Raw genomic sequence first — 12,941 nt, forward strand, 5'->3', positions numbered from 1 at the left:
ATTTGATAGCCGATTTACTGACTGACTTATGCCGAACGCGTATGCAATTAATGAGTTTTAAATGTTAGTTAATTTTTTTCGAATTTGAATTCGGAAAATTTATGCTCGTTTTAATTAATAAACATAAAATATTGATTATTGGGGGTGTGTGGGGAAAGGTAGTTTTAAGATAAGATATAAATAGTGTTATATACATACATATATTCATATATACATATATGTATGTATGCAAATGTACCGGTATGCAACTATTGTGAAGTAATGAAAGCTGACAAATACATTAGAGCCATTGTAAATTTTTAAAATGTCGCAGTATTAGTTACGTTTTTTAGTTGCTTCTTTTCTGGCATTCATTTACTGAAACGAGTTCGTGTCTTAAGTCTTTTATACAAGGGTTACTTATTGTACTAGGAAACTCAGGGCTTACCACAGTGAATTTCTACAAATACTGGGACTTTTTTGTTTTCATATATCACTGCATATTATCTTCTGACATTGTGCCTTACATTTGTATAAATAACTAAGAGTGACTGAGCTTCGAATTTATCATAAAATCGAGGTTATAAATGATTTCGAATTCGACCAACCATGGATCTGTTTCGCTCCACGTTTGCTCTAATGGATAATTGTGAGTCCTCAGAGATGCTATTTCTGCAGTGTAGCAGAGTATTGAGCTCAAAGAGCTCATCCACTTTAGCGCGCAACAATTTGAGCTGTGCCCATCCACTTTATGAAAGATTTTGGGAAAGGATCTTGGCTTGCGGGCTTACAAAATCCAACTCGTGCAAGAATTAAAGCCGAACGACCATCATGCGTGTCACACGTTTGGGGAATGGGCTCAAAACGAGATGGCCACCGATCCCGATTTTCACACGAAAATTGTATTCAACGAAGAAGTTCACTTTTGGTTGAATGGATACGTTAATAAACAAAATTGTCGCACTTGGCGTGAACCAAAATGGAGAGTAAATTTGGATTTTAGTCATGTGATTTTCAAGAAATTATAAAGTGTGTATCATTTCACGGTATGGCCAACAATTTATTTTTAATAACGAGTTTGCGGACATTTCTAATATGTCATAATTTCACTGTATTCCTGCGTCCGTTATTCGTCGAATTTTTAAAAAATTCGAGCGTACATTTTCTTTATATAATGTTCAAGTGCCAAGGAGTCTGGATGTGGCGGAGCACAAAATAGAGGTTTTACTCGTAAGCAACAGGAAGGTGAAAGAACGAAGTGAGAACGAGAGTGCGAGATTACTTCACAGCCACAGAAGAGGAACAAGAGCACAGACTTATACCGGGCATCCACTCGTGGATAGACTGACGACATAGGGTCTAGGATTGCCATCTGACCCAAATACTTAGTGGACATGGGTGCTATAGAAGTTACCTTTACAAATTCCACAATGACGTTAGTCCGAACTGTTCGACGTCTACAGAGTAGAAGAATCTGAACATGTATTATTTGATTGCACTCGCTTTTCAAATATAAGAGATAAACTAAAAACCAAATTCGGTGGTAGTTTTAGGTCGGTAACAACGCTCATGTGCCAGTCAACTGAGAAATAGAAATGTGTTAGCAAAGCGTCAGTATTCATAATGGCAGAACTGAGATTTCTTCATCAGATTAGGAGTCTGTCAGTCCGCACAATAGAGGAGACTTGAATGTCCTGCCCCTCCCACGAAGTAATACTAAACCTGTGGTTTCGTGGGAGAGTCTTGAGTTGAGAGTAGATTAGGTTTAGCGGATTAAACGTAACTTCCTGCCTTCAATGCTTCCCCTTACTATAAAAAAAATTAGACAAAGAACCGCTTGAAGTAATGAAAATATTTCTGTCATGTGTTGCTGAAAACCACAATTTGTCGATTTTGAGGAAGATTTGGGCTTGCATCCGTATAAAATTGTTCTCACTCAAGAACTGAAGCCACTGAACCTCCGTAAACGTCGTGAATTTGCTGACTTTGCCTTGGTAAAACTTGAAAACGATAACAATTTTTTTATGAAAATCGTCTTTTCTTCTGAGTGGTGCGGTAAATATACAAATCTTTCGATTCTGTTGCGAGGAAAATTCACAAATTATTCTTAAACAACCATTCACTTTAATTGACAGTTTGGTGTGGTTTTGGTCTGATAGAATCGCCGGTCCGTACTTCTTTCGTAATGAAGCTGATAACCACCATTACCGTCAATGGAGAGTGGTATAAATCGATGATAACCAATTTTTTATGGCCGCACTTCGAAGAAGTTGATCTGGACAACATCTGTTCCCAACTAAACGGGGCTATAGCAGTAATCTACCAGTTTTGACATATTTCTACCATCACTCTCAAATCCGGGCTGAACCAATCTCTCTGTTCCTCACTATAATTTTCAAAACTATCCCAAAATTGTTTCAAATGATTGCGACGATTGTCTTGGTTCTAATCTGCTCTTCGGCTCTGATAGTTTGTCATCATTTCTTCATATTTTGATAGTTAATGGTTACCGAGGAGAATTTCATTGAATGAAACTAGACATATAGTACCTTTCCGCATAATGTTTTGTATATTTCCTGTAAGGAATCTGACATCACATGATGTTTGAATATGCGAAAAAGATGTTCAGAGCCCTTAAGTTAAGATAAAATAAATAAATGATGATTGCTCCCCGACCTATGGTTTATTGTGCCCTCTCCTAAAAGTCACCTAGCCCCAACATATTAATAAATTTCAACTGTACTGTTAGGTGCTAGTGAGGTAATGTGTTTCCTGTTTCGAAACATGCATCCAAGGAATTTTATCCTGCGCCTGCAGACTGCTATGCACTCAATTAGCAGGTGTTTTGAGGCTCCCTGTCGTAGAACTAGCAATTTGCACAAGAAGCTAGACCCATGTTATATAAATGCTTCCTAAGCTTATAGTGGCCAGTGTAGAATGCGAAAAGTAACCTGAATTTGTTCCTAGGAAGGTTGATTATATTTTTAACCTGCTGAGGATACAACCTCCATTAGCAACTTGGCACGGCGCATGCCTTAGAGCTGTTTCCAATACCTCTCTCTGCCTACCTCTTCTTCCTTGCGGAGCAGCTCCTTTATGGTAATGAGGACCCACCGCGGCTATACCTTTATGACCGGGCTCCCATATGAGATGCACTTGACTACGTTCCGATAGACGATTCAGCCATTCTTTACACTCCAGCACCAGTAGCGATTTGATCTCGTACTTATGCCAAAGGCTTCTGCTTGAAAACTGCTCGGCAAATTTCCCACAAGTATGCAAGCGCGGTCCTGCGACTCCTGCATCAATTCTCTCCGACGTTTTCGAGCCTTCGGAGTGCTGCGTCGGGCATTTGCGCATGGCACCGAACATTCTGATGCATGCAAGTACAGCTTCGAGCGAGCCACCGCCCCATACGTGATTATCGGTCGCACAATCATGGTGTACAACCACTGAGACAAACCTTGGCTTGCAGCCACAGGATTTACCAGCTAATCGATTGCTCACCATTAGTGCTTTAGTAGCTCTGACCATGGTCAACATGCTGTTTCCACCGCAGTGTGTGTCCCCAAAGGTTAGATTCCTGAAACCAAGCAGAGACCTACGTCTCGTAAACGATGGTCGCCTTCGAAGGGTTGATTTTCGGCTGAACCTCACTGCACTATAACCCTTATAATAACTGGAAATATAAACTTTATTTTTAACAAGCCACGAAATTATTAAAATATAAAATATGCACACAAACCGATTTGGAAACATATTGTTACTGTGCTATATTAACAAAATCAAAAGTCATAATTTCTCACAACCAACAACAAATTTTGCATACGCATATGTACATATACATATGTGCCACTGCATTTTTATTATGTCATCGGGTGTGTGTGTGTTTTTTTTTTTGCTATTTTATGCCATCAATGCGTGGCTTTCAACATGTATTTCGCAGCCCATATCCATTAAGCGCCACATACTTGTACTTAACATTTTGCCAACAAAAGTAAGCAATTTGCACATTTCTCACATTGCTTGCGCAGTTTTGCACCAACTCCTTATGAATTTTATGCATTATTTATGGGAAATTGGGGAAAATGCAAACAATGAAACATTAAATTATTATACACATATCCTATCACATTATGCTAGGCGAGCATGGATAAGCCCGTAAATAATTCAGTCACATCCATTTCTACACTCGTGGACACGCAAACCTTACCACTATACTTTCTTAAATTTTTTTTCGGACTTTTTCGTTCGTTCGGGAATTTCTGCAACTTTGTTTTTTTTATGTTTTTAGTAAGCATAATTAAACTATTTATAATTATTATTTTTAATTTATTAAGTTTAATGTGTAAAACACAAATTAGCTTTTCTGTGCTTTTACAAAAGCGGCCGATTTTATTGTTTTTAAAGTGATACACAGACTAAACTTCGTGTTTTAATTAAAAAAAAAAAATAATAAAAAATAAAATAATATAAAAATAAAATAAAATTAATTTCAATTATAGTGGAAATGAAATTAAATTAAAAAAATAAAAAATATAATTTTTTCATTTCGAGCTCATTTTGTAAAGCTCATTATCTTTCAATTGATTTATCTATAGCTGAATGTGTTTTGTTTTTAATTTTTAATATTTTTGATTAATAACATGTCATTAACTTATTTTTAATAAAAATGTCTATACCGTAAAAAGTACCGCTATAAAGTGTAGTCAAATATGCACAATGCTTGAAATTTTTGAGTGGTAAGGTTTGCGTGGCCACGAGTGTGTAAATGGATATATGTATATCTCTGTATTTCTTATGTTTGTATGTGTGTTGGTGCGTGCAACAGGAAAATATTACAGGCACTGTTGCATTGATTTTCGTAATTGTTTTAACGTCACATAAACAAAAAATGCATATGTTGCATGCCACACAGACTAATATTATATATGCATATGTATATCGGAGTGTGTACGAGTTTGTTTTTTTTTACATTTGCGTTGAGTGGATTTGTCGTGTTACATTTTTAGCGCTTTTTGCGTTTTTTGTGTTAATTTTTTTCACTTTTTGTTTGCTTATTTTTATTATTTAATTTTTTCATTTCTACTTTTATGGCATTGTGCGTGTGTGAGTGCTTTGTGAAATTCAGAAAAAATTATGAAAACCATAAAATCGGCGTATTTATGAGGGTTCGGAACATGTTTCGCTGCCACACTTCCTCAAAACTGTTGCATGTTGCCGCTATTCGAAATCTAATGGGATTGCCTGAATGCCTCCAATGATAATTTATTTCATTTGCTTTCGCATATAAATGTTGTTACACTCATATATGTACATAACGGTACATACAACTAAAACCGTAAATTGTTGCAAGTTTTTCTTTTCCTTCTGCTGACTGCTTTTTCATTTGTACTATTTTTTTTTTTGGTTTTTTGTTTTTATATATTTTCATTTTCTGCATTATGGACTTTTGCATAAATATGCGAAATTATAAATGAACGCTAGGTGGGTAGACCGTTACACATGTACGTACATATGTTTGTGTTGTTAATATTACAAAAATATTAAAAGCCGTGCATTTTAAAAAGCTGCCAAAGAAAAATCGCTCACTATTGAGAAATCCACTGTTGGCCATTATTTGGTAAATGAAAGTTGCCACACTTGCGCACAAAGCTGTTTTGTATATATGTACATACACAAATATGTATGTACACATGAGTATCTATGTAGTACTATAACATATATGTACCTGCCTCTGTATTTGACCGTCCCGAATGTGCTCATAATATGACCGACATTGTTGCCACCAAATGTGCACCAACAAATCGGACAATGAAAAGATCACTTGTTGTTGTCCAAAAATTAAATGGAGACCATAAATCTACATGAAACGCTTTTCAATGTGCTAAGAATGGTCGACATCTTGTCTGCAGCAAGCATATTATCATCTCATTATCTGGCATACTGAATTGAAAATTGACATACATATATACAACTATGTATGTACATAACGGCATTTAAGCATACCCTATAGGTAATCCAATTCGTTTGGAATTACGTTTAAAAACTTAAAGCTTCAGCCACTTTTGCATGAATATTGAACTAGTATTCCACTAGTCGTTAGCGGCATATAAAAACTGTTTTAGTTTGCTTAATATTCCGTCCGATTCCAGAGCTTTAATTGTACTTATACCAAACAAATTTTCATTGGCCATAACAACAGCACCGTTAGTTCTGCTTTTTCAGGTTGAACAAGGAAGCGAAGCGTATGGGTCTGTTAGTGAACGAAGGCAATATGAAATATCTCATGACATCAAACGAACAGACGTCGCACTCTCGAAATGGCTCCTCTTCACTGTTGACAACACCTGGGTTGTTTAATGCGGGTGCTTGATGACGACAGCCTTACCCCATGACGCTCAAAAGCACAGCGTATCAAATCAATGCGTTGTTCAGCGCCCTGAAAATGCCAAGTATTTTCAGTACGCATTGGGAGTGTGCAATGGGCACACTTACCACCTTGATAGTGTTCGAGGCCCATCTAAAACCTCTGCCGTACTTTGGGTCCATTTGAGGTTTCACCACAGCCGCCACGATACTCTCCGATGAGCCAATCCGCATGATCAGGTTGGAGCGAACTCCAAGGGCTCCTGGTCCCCGTGGTACCAGAATTAAGTCACCGGTCAGACCTCGTAGCCGAGACTACTAGCAGTTGAGCTTCCATACAGCTCTGGATTGGGGTTGGATCCCACACACACATTACATACACACCACTCATACAAAAGCTAACAGAATTCCCAGCTAAATGTCTTCGCCGCTTAAACAACTCACGCTCAAACGACATGCAAAAATGCATTCGGAGGCCCATACCTCGTAAGCAGAAAATCCAGACTCAGACAAATACAACGTCCCGCATTGTCCCTACGTTATTGCCACCTACCCCTAACCCTATCATCTAGAAGCCTCCTGCCCCCAGATAGTCACTATGGGCAGTCATAATTTCGAAGTCGTATATAATTTCGTCTATCTTGGAACCAGCATTAACAGCAACAAAATGTGATCCTCGAAATTCAACGCAGAATAACTCTTGCTAACAGGACCAAATTCTACACGTCAGTTATCATCCCCGTCCTGCTATATTGGGTAGGAGCATGGAGGATGACAATGTCTGATGAGTGGGCGTCACGAATTAGATAAATATAGATCAATATTAGCCTATAGTGCACACTAATCAGAGACTTTTTAACAATGTAATAGCATCTCAATAATAGCTTGTTGATTATCATCACTTCAAGTGCGACAATTTTTTATTAACTTACCCGTTCAACCAAAAATGAGCTTCAACGCCGAACGATTTTTTTTTTCGTGAAAATCAGGATTGGCGTGCTTGATGCTTGTTCGACTTCAATTCTCGCTCGCAAATCAAGATCCTTCAGCGAATCAATTGTTGCGCGCGATGACGAATGGACTCATTCAGGTCTTCTTCGATAGTTTACTCCTGCAGCAATAGCATTTTCAGTGCGCACTGTTCCATGGTTACTCGAAATACTGGCTCTGTTGGCGATTATATCGACCGAATATTGGCCAAAGCGCGTCAACCGAACCATTATTTTGGTAATAAATTTCCGCCCTTTGCAAACGTTCTTCCGGAGTAAGTCTGTTCATTATGTAATTGCAAACCAAAGTGAGCATAAATCGATTAACATTTGCCAAAAAGACCAACTCCAAAAAATAAGTTGGCCCATTAAAAACCACACGTCTAAAAAAAATCTTGGTTACCCCAGAAGCATAACTGAGAGCATGAAAAGATCTTGGTTCCAATACCTTGGAAATAAATAGAGTACTCTATGATTTTAAACTGCCTACAATAGCCTGAATTAAAAAAAAAAAAAACAATCTTTAAAACACTGATATACTCAAGCGGTTTTTATTGCCTACCGGGAACTGACCGCTATTAGAAAACTACTTTTTTTATCAAGAATAAATATTGATATTCGGTTTTGTATAGTATCGATAATTAATCAATAGTGCAGACAAGATTCTTTTAATATCTTCACGAAATCACTTCAATCATTAAAGCAGCCTTGTATAATCATTTGTGCTCCGTCTGAAGGACAATAAGAATTCCTAAAATATATTCGGTACGTGGAGAATAGGAAAATTAGGGGGTGGCGAATTAGTCCAGTAATTGGGCATAGTAGAGACCTGTGACCGTTTTGTCCTTTGAATTGTACTTAGTAGATGTATATAGCTTGTGAATTTTAGGAAACGGTAGTCTCTCCCAGCCTTCTATTCCTTCAAACCAGATATTGCTGGATTCATGTTTCATCGTGGATGACGAAATGACGAATTTTGCTATTTGCGCTTAAACTGTGTTATATTCATACCTGGCTCCTACCACGCCGACAGCTTTCTCAAGAATAAAATGCTTACAGGCTCATATATTTCGCGCTCTTACAACAGTCTGTGTTTCCTTGGAGATTATGGACTTTTGTTATGTTATCCTTCGTTCTTGGGCTTTTTTGGGGGCACTAGGGAGTGCCTGACAAAAAACAAATTTTTGACTTTCGATCGTTCTTCGAATACACTGAAATTTCAATAACAAGAAACGACCTATAATTTCTTTCTCAATTTTTCTGAAATCCGCTCTCACCACAACTGTCTCAAGCGGTCTTCTGAAATGTTGACTTGTCGAAGAATAAGTATGTACCACATGATATCAAATTTCTCTTGCAATAGTGGCGCTATCGGATGGCGACGCCAATCGTTATCAGATCGCCCTTGTGCTATAGTATATACATATATATCTTTATTTCTTTATTATTGCTGTCCATCACATAAAAGATATAAAAATCGGAGTAAAAACTAAATCGTAAAATATACAAATTTGGATAATAATCTGGTTACTTAACACCGCCATCTAATACCACACCATGGATTATTAGGTAAAATTTTCGCTACAGGCAATGGCCGAACGCAGCTTGGCAGGTGAATTACAAGCGCTACACATGCAGTGGCGCCACAGTCACCACGCCAAACATAAACAGAAATACTAATGCCATATCAATAGCAATCACCAAATCGGCAGCAAACTACCGTAGTTTAATCAAAGCGGTCGTGCTGAAAAAAGGCTTACACGAACCACCAAACATCGAAAAAGCCATACAATACATTTTCAGAACGCGCGGATTTTCGCTACCTAACGGTAAAAACAGTTACAGACAAAAAAATAAAATAAAAGCGAACAGTTGCTGCCCACTCTTTAACCACCTTTAAGGTGCACCAACAAAACACAGCGCTTAAGTACAAACATATGTGTGTGTGTGTGGATGTTTGTGTTTGCTGGCCAGCGTCGATATGCTCGAAAAGCGGATCAAATTGCGATTGCGCAATTGACTTGGCCAAAAGATCGTAAACGGTAGTTGTCAAAAAATTTATGCCAACATTTGCTGAAATAATTTGTCAGTCAGAAAATTATGCTTAGTACACACACACACCTATAATGTGTCCACCAACAAACACTCTTACATCCATACACACACATATACATTTATGTGAATATATGACATTTCGGTGCATGATATCTGATTGTTTTACATTTTTTATTGCCCTCCGTGTTTCTGCCAAAAGTGTGCGCTCCACACTGCTGATTAAGGACATTCTCACAAGTGCAGTTTTTGCGCAATGCTAACTGTACCGTTACTTAATGGTGTGCTCTAGAATATACTAGAATAATTAAAATACACTTTTGGCATGAATAAACGCATTTATGAGTACTTATGGCGGCTATTAAGCGCTCCTAGCAATTTAATGACTTAAAGACAGGCACACACACACACATATACACACGCACATTTATGTCTAATTAGATGCAGGGGTGTGGCCCACATAGTTCGATTTTATTACTAGTTTTATTGACATAATTGGCAAAGGCCGTATATAAATGAGTTCACCTGCATTGAATGAGAATTCTTGTGCGCCCAAGAAGTAGCCATTTTTGTTGGCAGCTGCTGTGGCTGAGAAAAATCATAATCGCCACTAACTTAATTACAATGTTGCACCTTAGTAGTATGTAATGTAAATGGTTAATTGCGTCGACGAAAATTACATTAAAATCATCCTTCAATTTAAAATATGGGATGTAAACTCGCCCTCAGAGGCCAAATTTATTATATTGAGGTAAGAAACGTCGGATGATGTGGATCGCAGATCTTTATATTAAGAATATAAGGTTTAAACCAATTCCATACATATTCAGTGGTAAACCAAATAATTTTCATGGAAACTTGTCACCCCTCTTAACCAAACTGTACGGTTCCTAGACAGGCAGAAAGACGAGAATCATTACATATGATATATTGATAATATTCGACCGAATTTGAGCTGATGGCTTAACCGCTAGTGCTATATACATATATAAATTGTAATTGTAATTAAATTACCTTTTCAATTAAAAAAAAAAAAAAAAAAAAAAATATTCGACCGAATACACCACGTCCAGCACGCAGTGAAGAAAATATAGCAGCTGTTACTGAGAGTGTGCACGAAGAAAATAAACTGATGTATGGAACGACTCGCCGCTTTTAACGTCGATATCGATATCACTTTACTCCATATATGATATACATAATGGCGGTGTTAAGTGCACCTTAGGGAACCATAGTATGTGGAAAAAAATAGACCTCATGTACCTAATTTACAATTTTCAAACTTCCTATTAACTTTATACCATTTGTGCGAATTAACCACACTATCGTATAAAGGGTGATCCATTTCGAAATTCCCTACTTTTTTTAAGAAAAAACAGAGAAACTTCCAATTTAATGGGAAATGTTAAACAGCGTATTCTCATGTAATCACTTCGAAAAATCTTTTTTTTTTTTATTTTGACAGTAAAACCTATTGAAAACATGCTGTGAAAAATTCAGACCGAAATTCATAGTATTTGATAAATTACAGCTCATAATCGCCGACGTGTCGTAAGCGACTGTTTACCAGGCGCCATGACAAGTCTGCAGCTGCTTCGTTTCTAAACGCATTTTTCTCGAATCATCATTTTCTGAAACTGTCATGGTCCTAAAAAAAAGTATTCAACCGATTGCTTTAACACTTAAAAAAAAAACAAGATTTTCGTGACTTTTTTTTGAAGTTCGGCATTTTTTTTTAATGAAATTGATTATATTTGGTAGGGACGAAAACCGCTTTTGCTTGTTTACATACCCATTGAGCCTGAAATGTGACTCGTCGCTGAACAAAGTATGACTCGAAAATATGGAATCTTCTTAGAACATTTCAAGAGTCCATACAGCGAAGCTTATGAAGGTCGAGTGGCTTTAGTTCTTGAACAATCTGTAGTTTGTACGCTTTCATTTTAAGGTCTCGACTTAAAATGCTTTTAAACGTTCCACACGTCTGTTCGAGTTTCTGCGAACGAGATCGAATCGCACAGCCTTCGTGTACACTCTCAGCTACAGCTGCAATATTTTCTTCACTGCGTGTTGGATGTAGTCCATTCGGTAGAATATTATGCAATAATGAATGCTGGGTCTCAAGATGGGTGATGGTGTAGCGAATAGTATGCTCAGTAGGCCGATTATGTTGACCAGAAGTTGAGCAACGCGAGCGTAACATATTCTTTACAGAAGGTGAATAAAGTTGAACGATTTGTAAACGTTTTTCTTTTGCAAATCTTTCTATGATTAAATGCCAAACAATACTGAACAAAAATAACATGACGGCTTGACACGAATCGCGCGTGATCTGTCAAAGAAGGATATTGAAAAAGGAACCTCTACTTGGATCACCCGTTAGTTAGACATTACAAAATCCCCAACAAACACGGTAATTTTTCAAAACCCTCCATTTTCTAAATGTTGAACTCCGTCCCTATCCGATTTATAGTACCTATTCTCATTTGACTTAGATTGGTACTCCTTCACTATCCAACATATTTATTGTTTTCTAAACAAATTATCTAATAAAATATATTTTTGTTAATGCAAAAAAGAAATGAACAAGATTTTGCGCTGTTTTAGCAATTCTCACAAAAAATTCACGTATACTATATAATATACATATGTACATACATACATGTATATGTATGTAATATGTGCGCCGTCATAGAAACACACGTAAATGGCCAGTAATGACCATAATTGTTGCAACTCTTTTATGTCATTATTGTCAATTTGCAATGCTATTTATCGCATTACTTGCAACACCAAGTTGGCAGCGTATTTTCACATACATACATACATACGTACATGAGTTGCCACAAACAACGAGCCGGCAATGGATTTAGCAGTTCCTACTCCCCAACTGGACATGTTCGTAAAAACTAACTAAATACTTGTATGTGTGTATGTTCATTTGTGTGTAAAAAGCGAATATGAGTGAACAGAAAGTAATGACAAGAACAACAACCACAGCTTAGGCAGCATGAAAAAGCAAACGACAAAGCTCGTTGTTATGTAATCGTAACTGTAAGTGGTCACTTTCTTGTATTGAACATGTTGTTGCAAAATAATATAAGTCCAAGCGAATAAATATGGCTGGAACAAAAGAAAAAACAAATGATCAATGGAAATCAAAAAACAAAAACAAAACTATGACTATAAAAAATCTGGAAACAAAAAAATCTGGGAGCAAAAATCATTTCAAAAATGAACTCAAGCAAAAAGCAGGCAAGCAATTGCTGCAGCAAAATATCGGGCATAAAAAAAATTATTCAAAAAACTGAAACTTACTTTTTTATTGTTCGATGTCGCGATGTAGTTGTTGTTACTATTTTGTTGTTGTTGTTACTTTTGTTGTTGTTACTATTTTGTTGTTTTTGCTACTTTTGTAGTTTTTGTTACTTGTGTTGTATTTGTTACTTTTGTTGTTGTTGTTACTTTTGTTGTGTATGTTACTTTTGTTGTTGTTATTTGTGATGTTGTTGTTGTTACTTTTGTTAATTGTGTTGTCTTTGTTGTTGTTGT

This window comes from Bactrocera tryoni, chromosome 3 (genome assembly GCF_016617805.1).
Source record: "Bactrocera tryoni isolate S06 chromosome 3, CSIRO_BtryS06_freeze2, whole genome shotgun sequence".
NCBI classification, from domain to species: Eukaryota; Metazoa; Arthropoda; class Insecta; order Diptera; family Tephritidae; genus Bactrocera; species Bactrocera tryoni.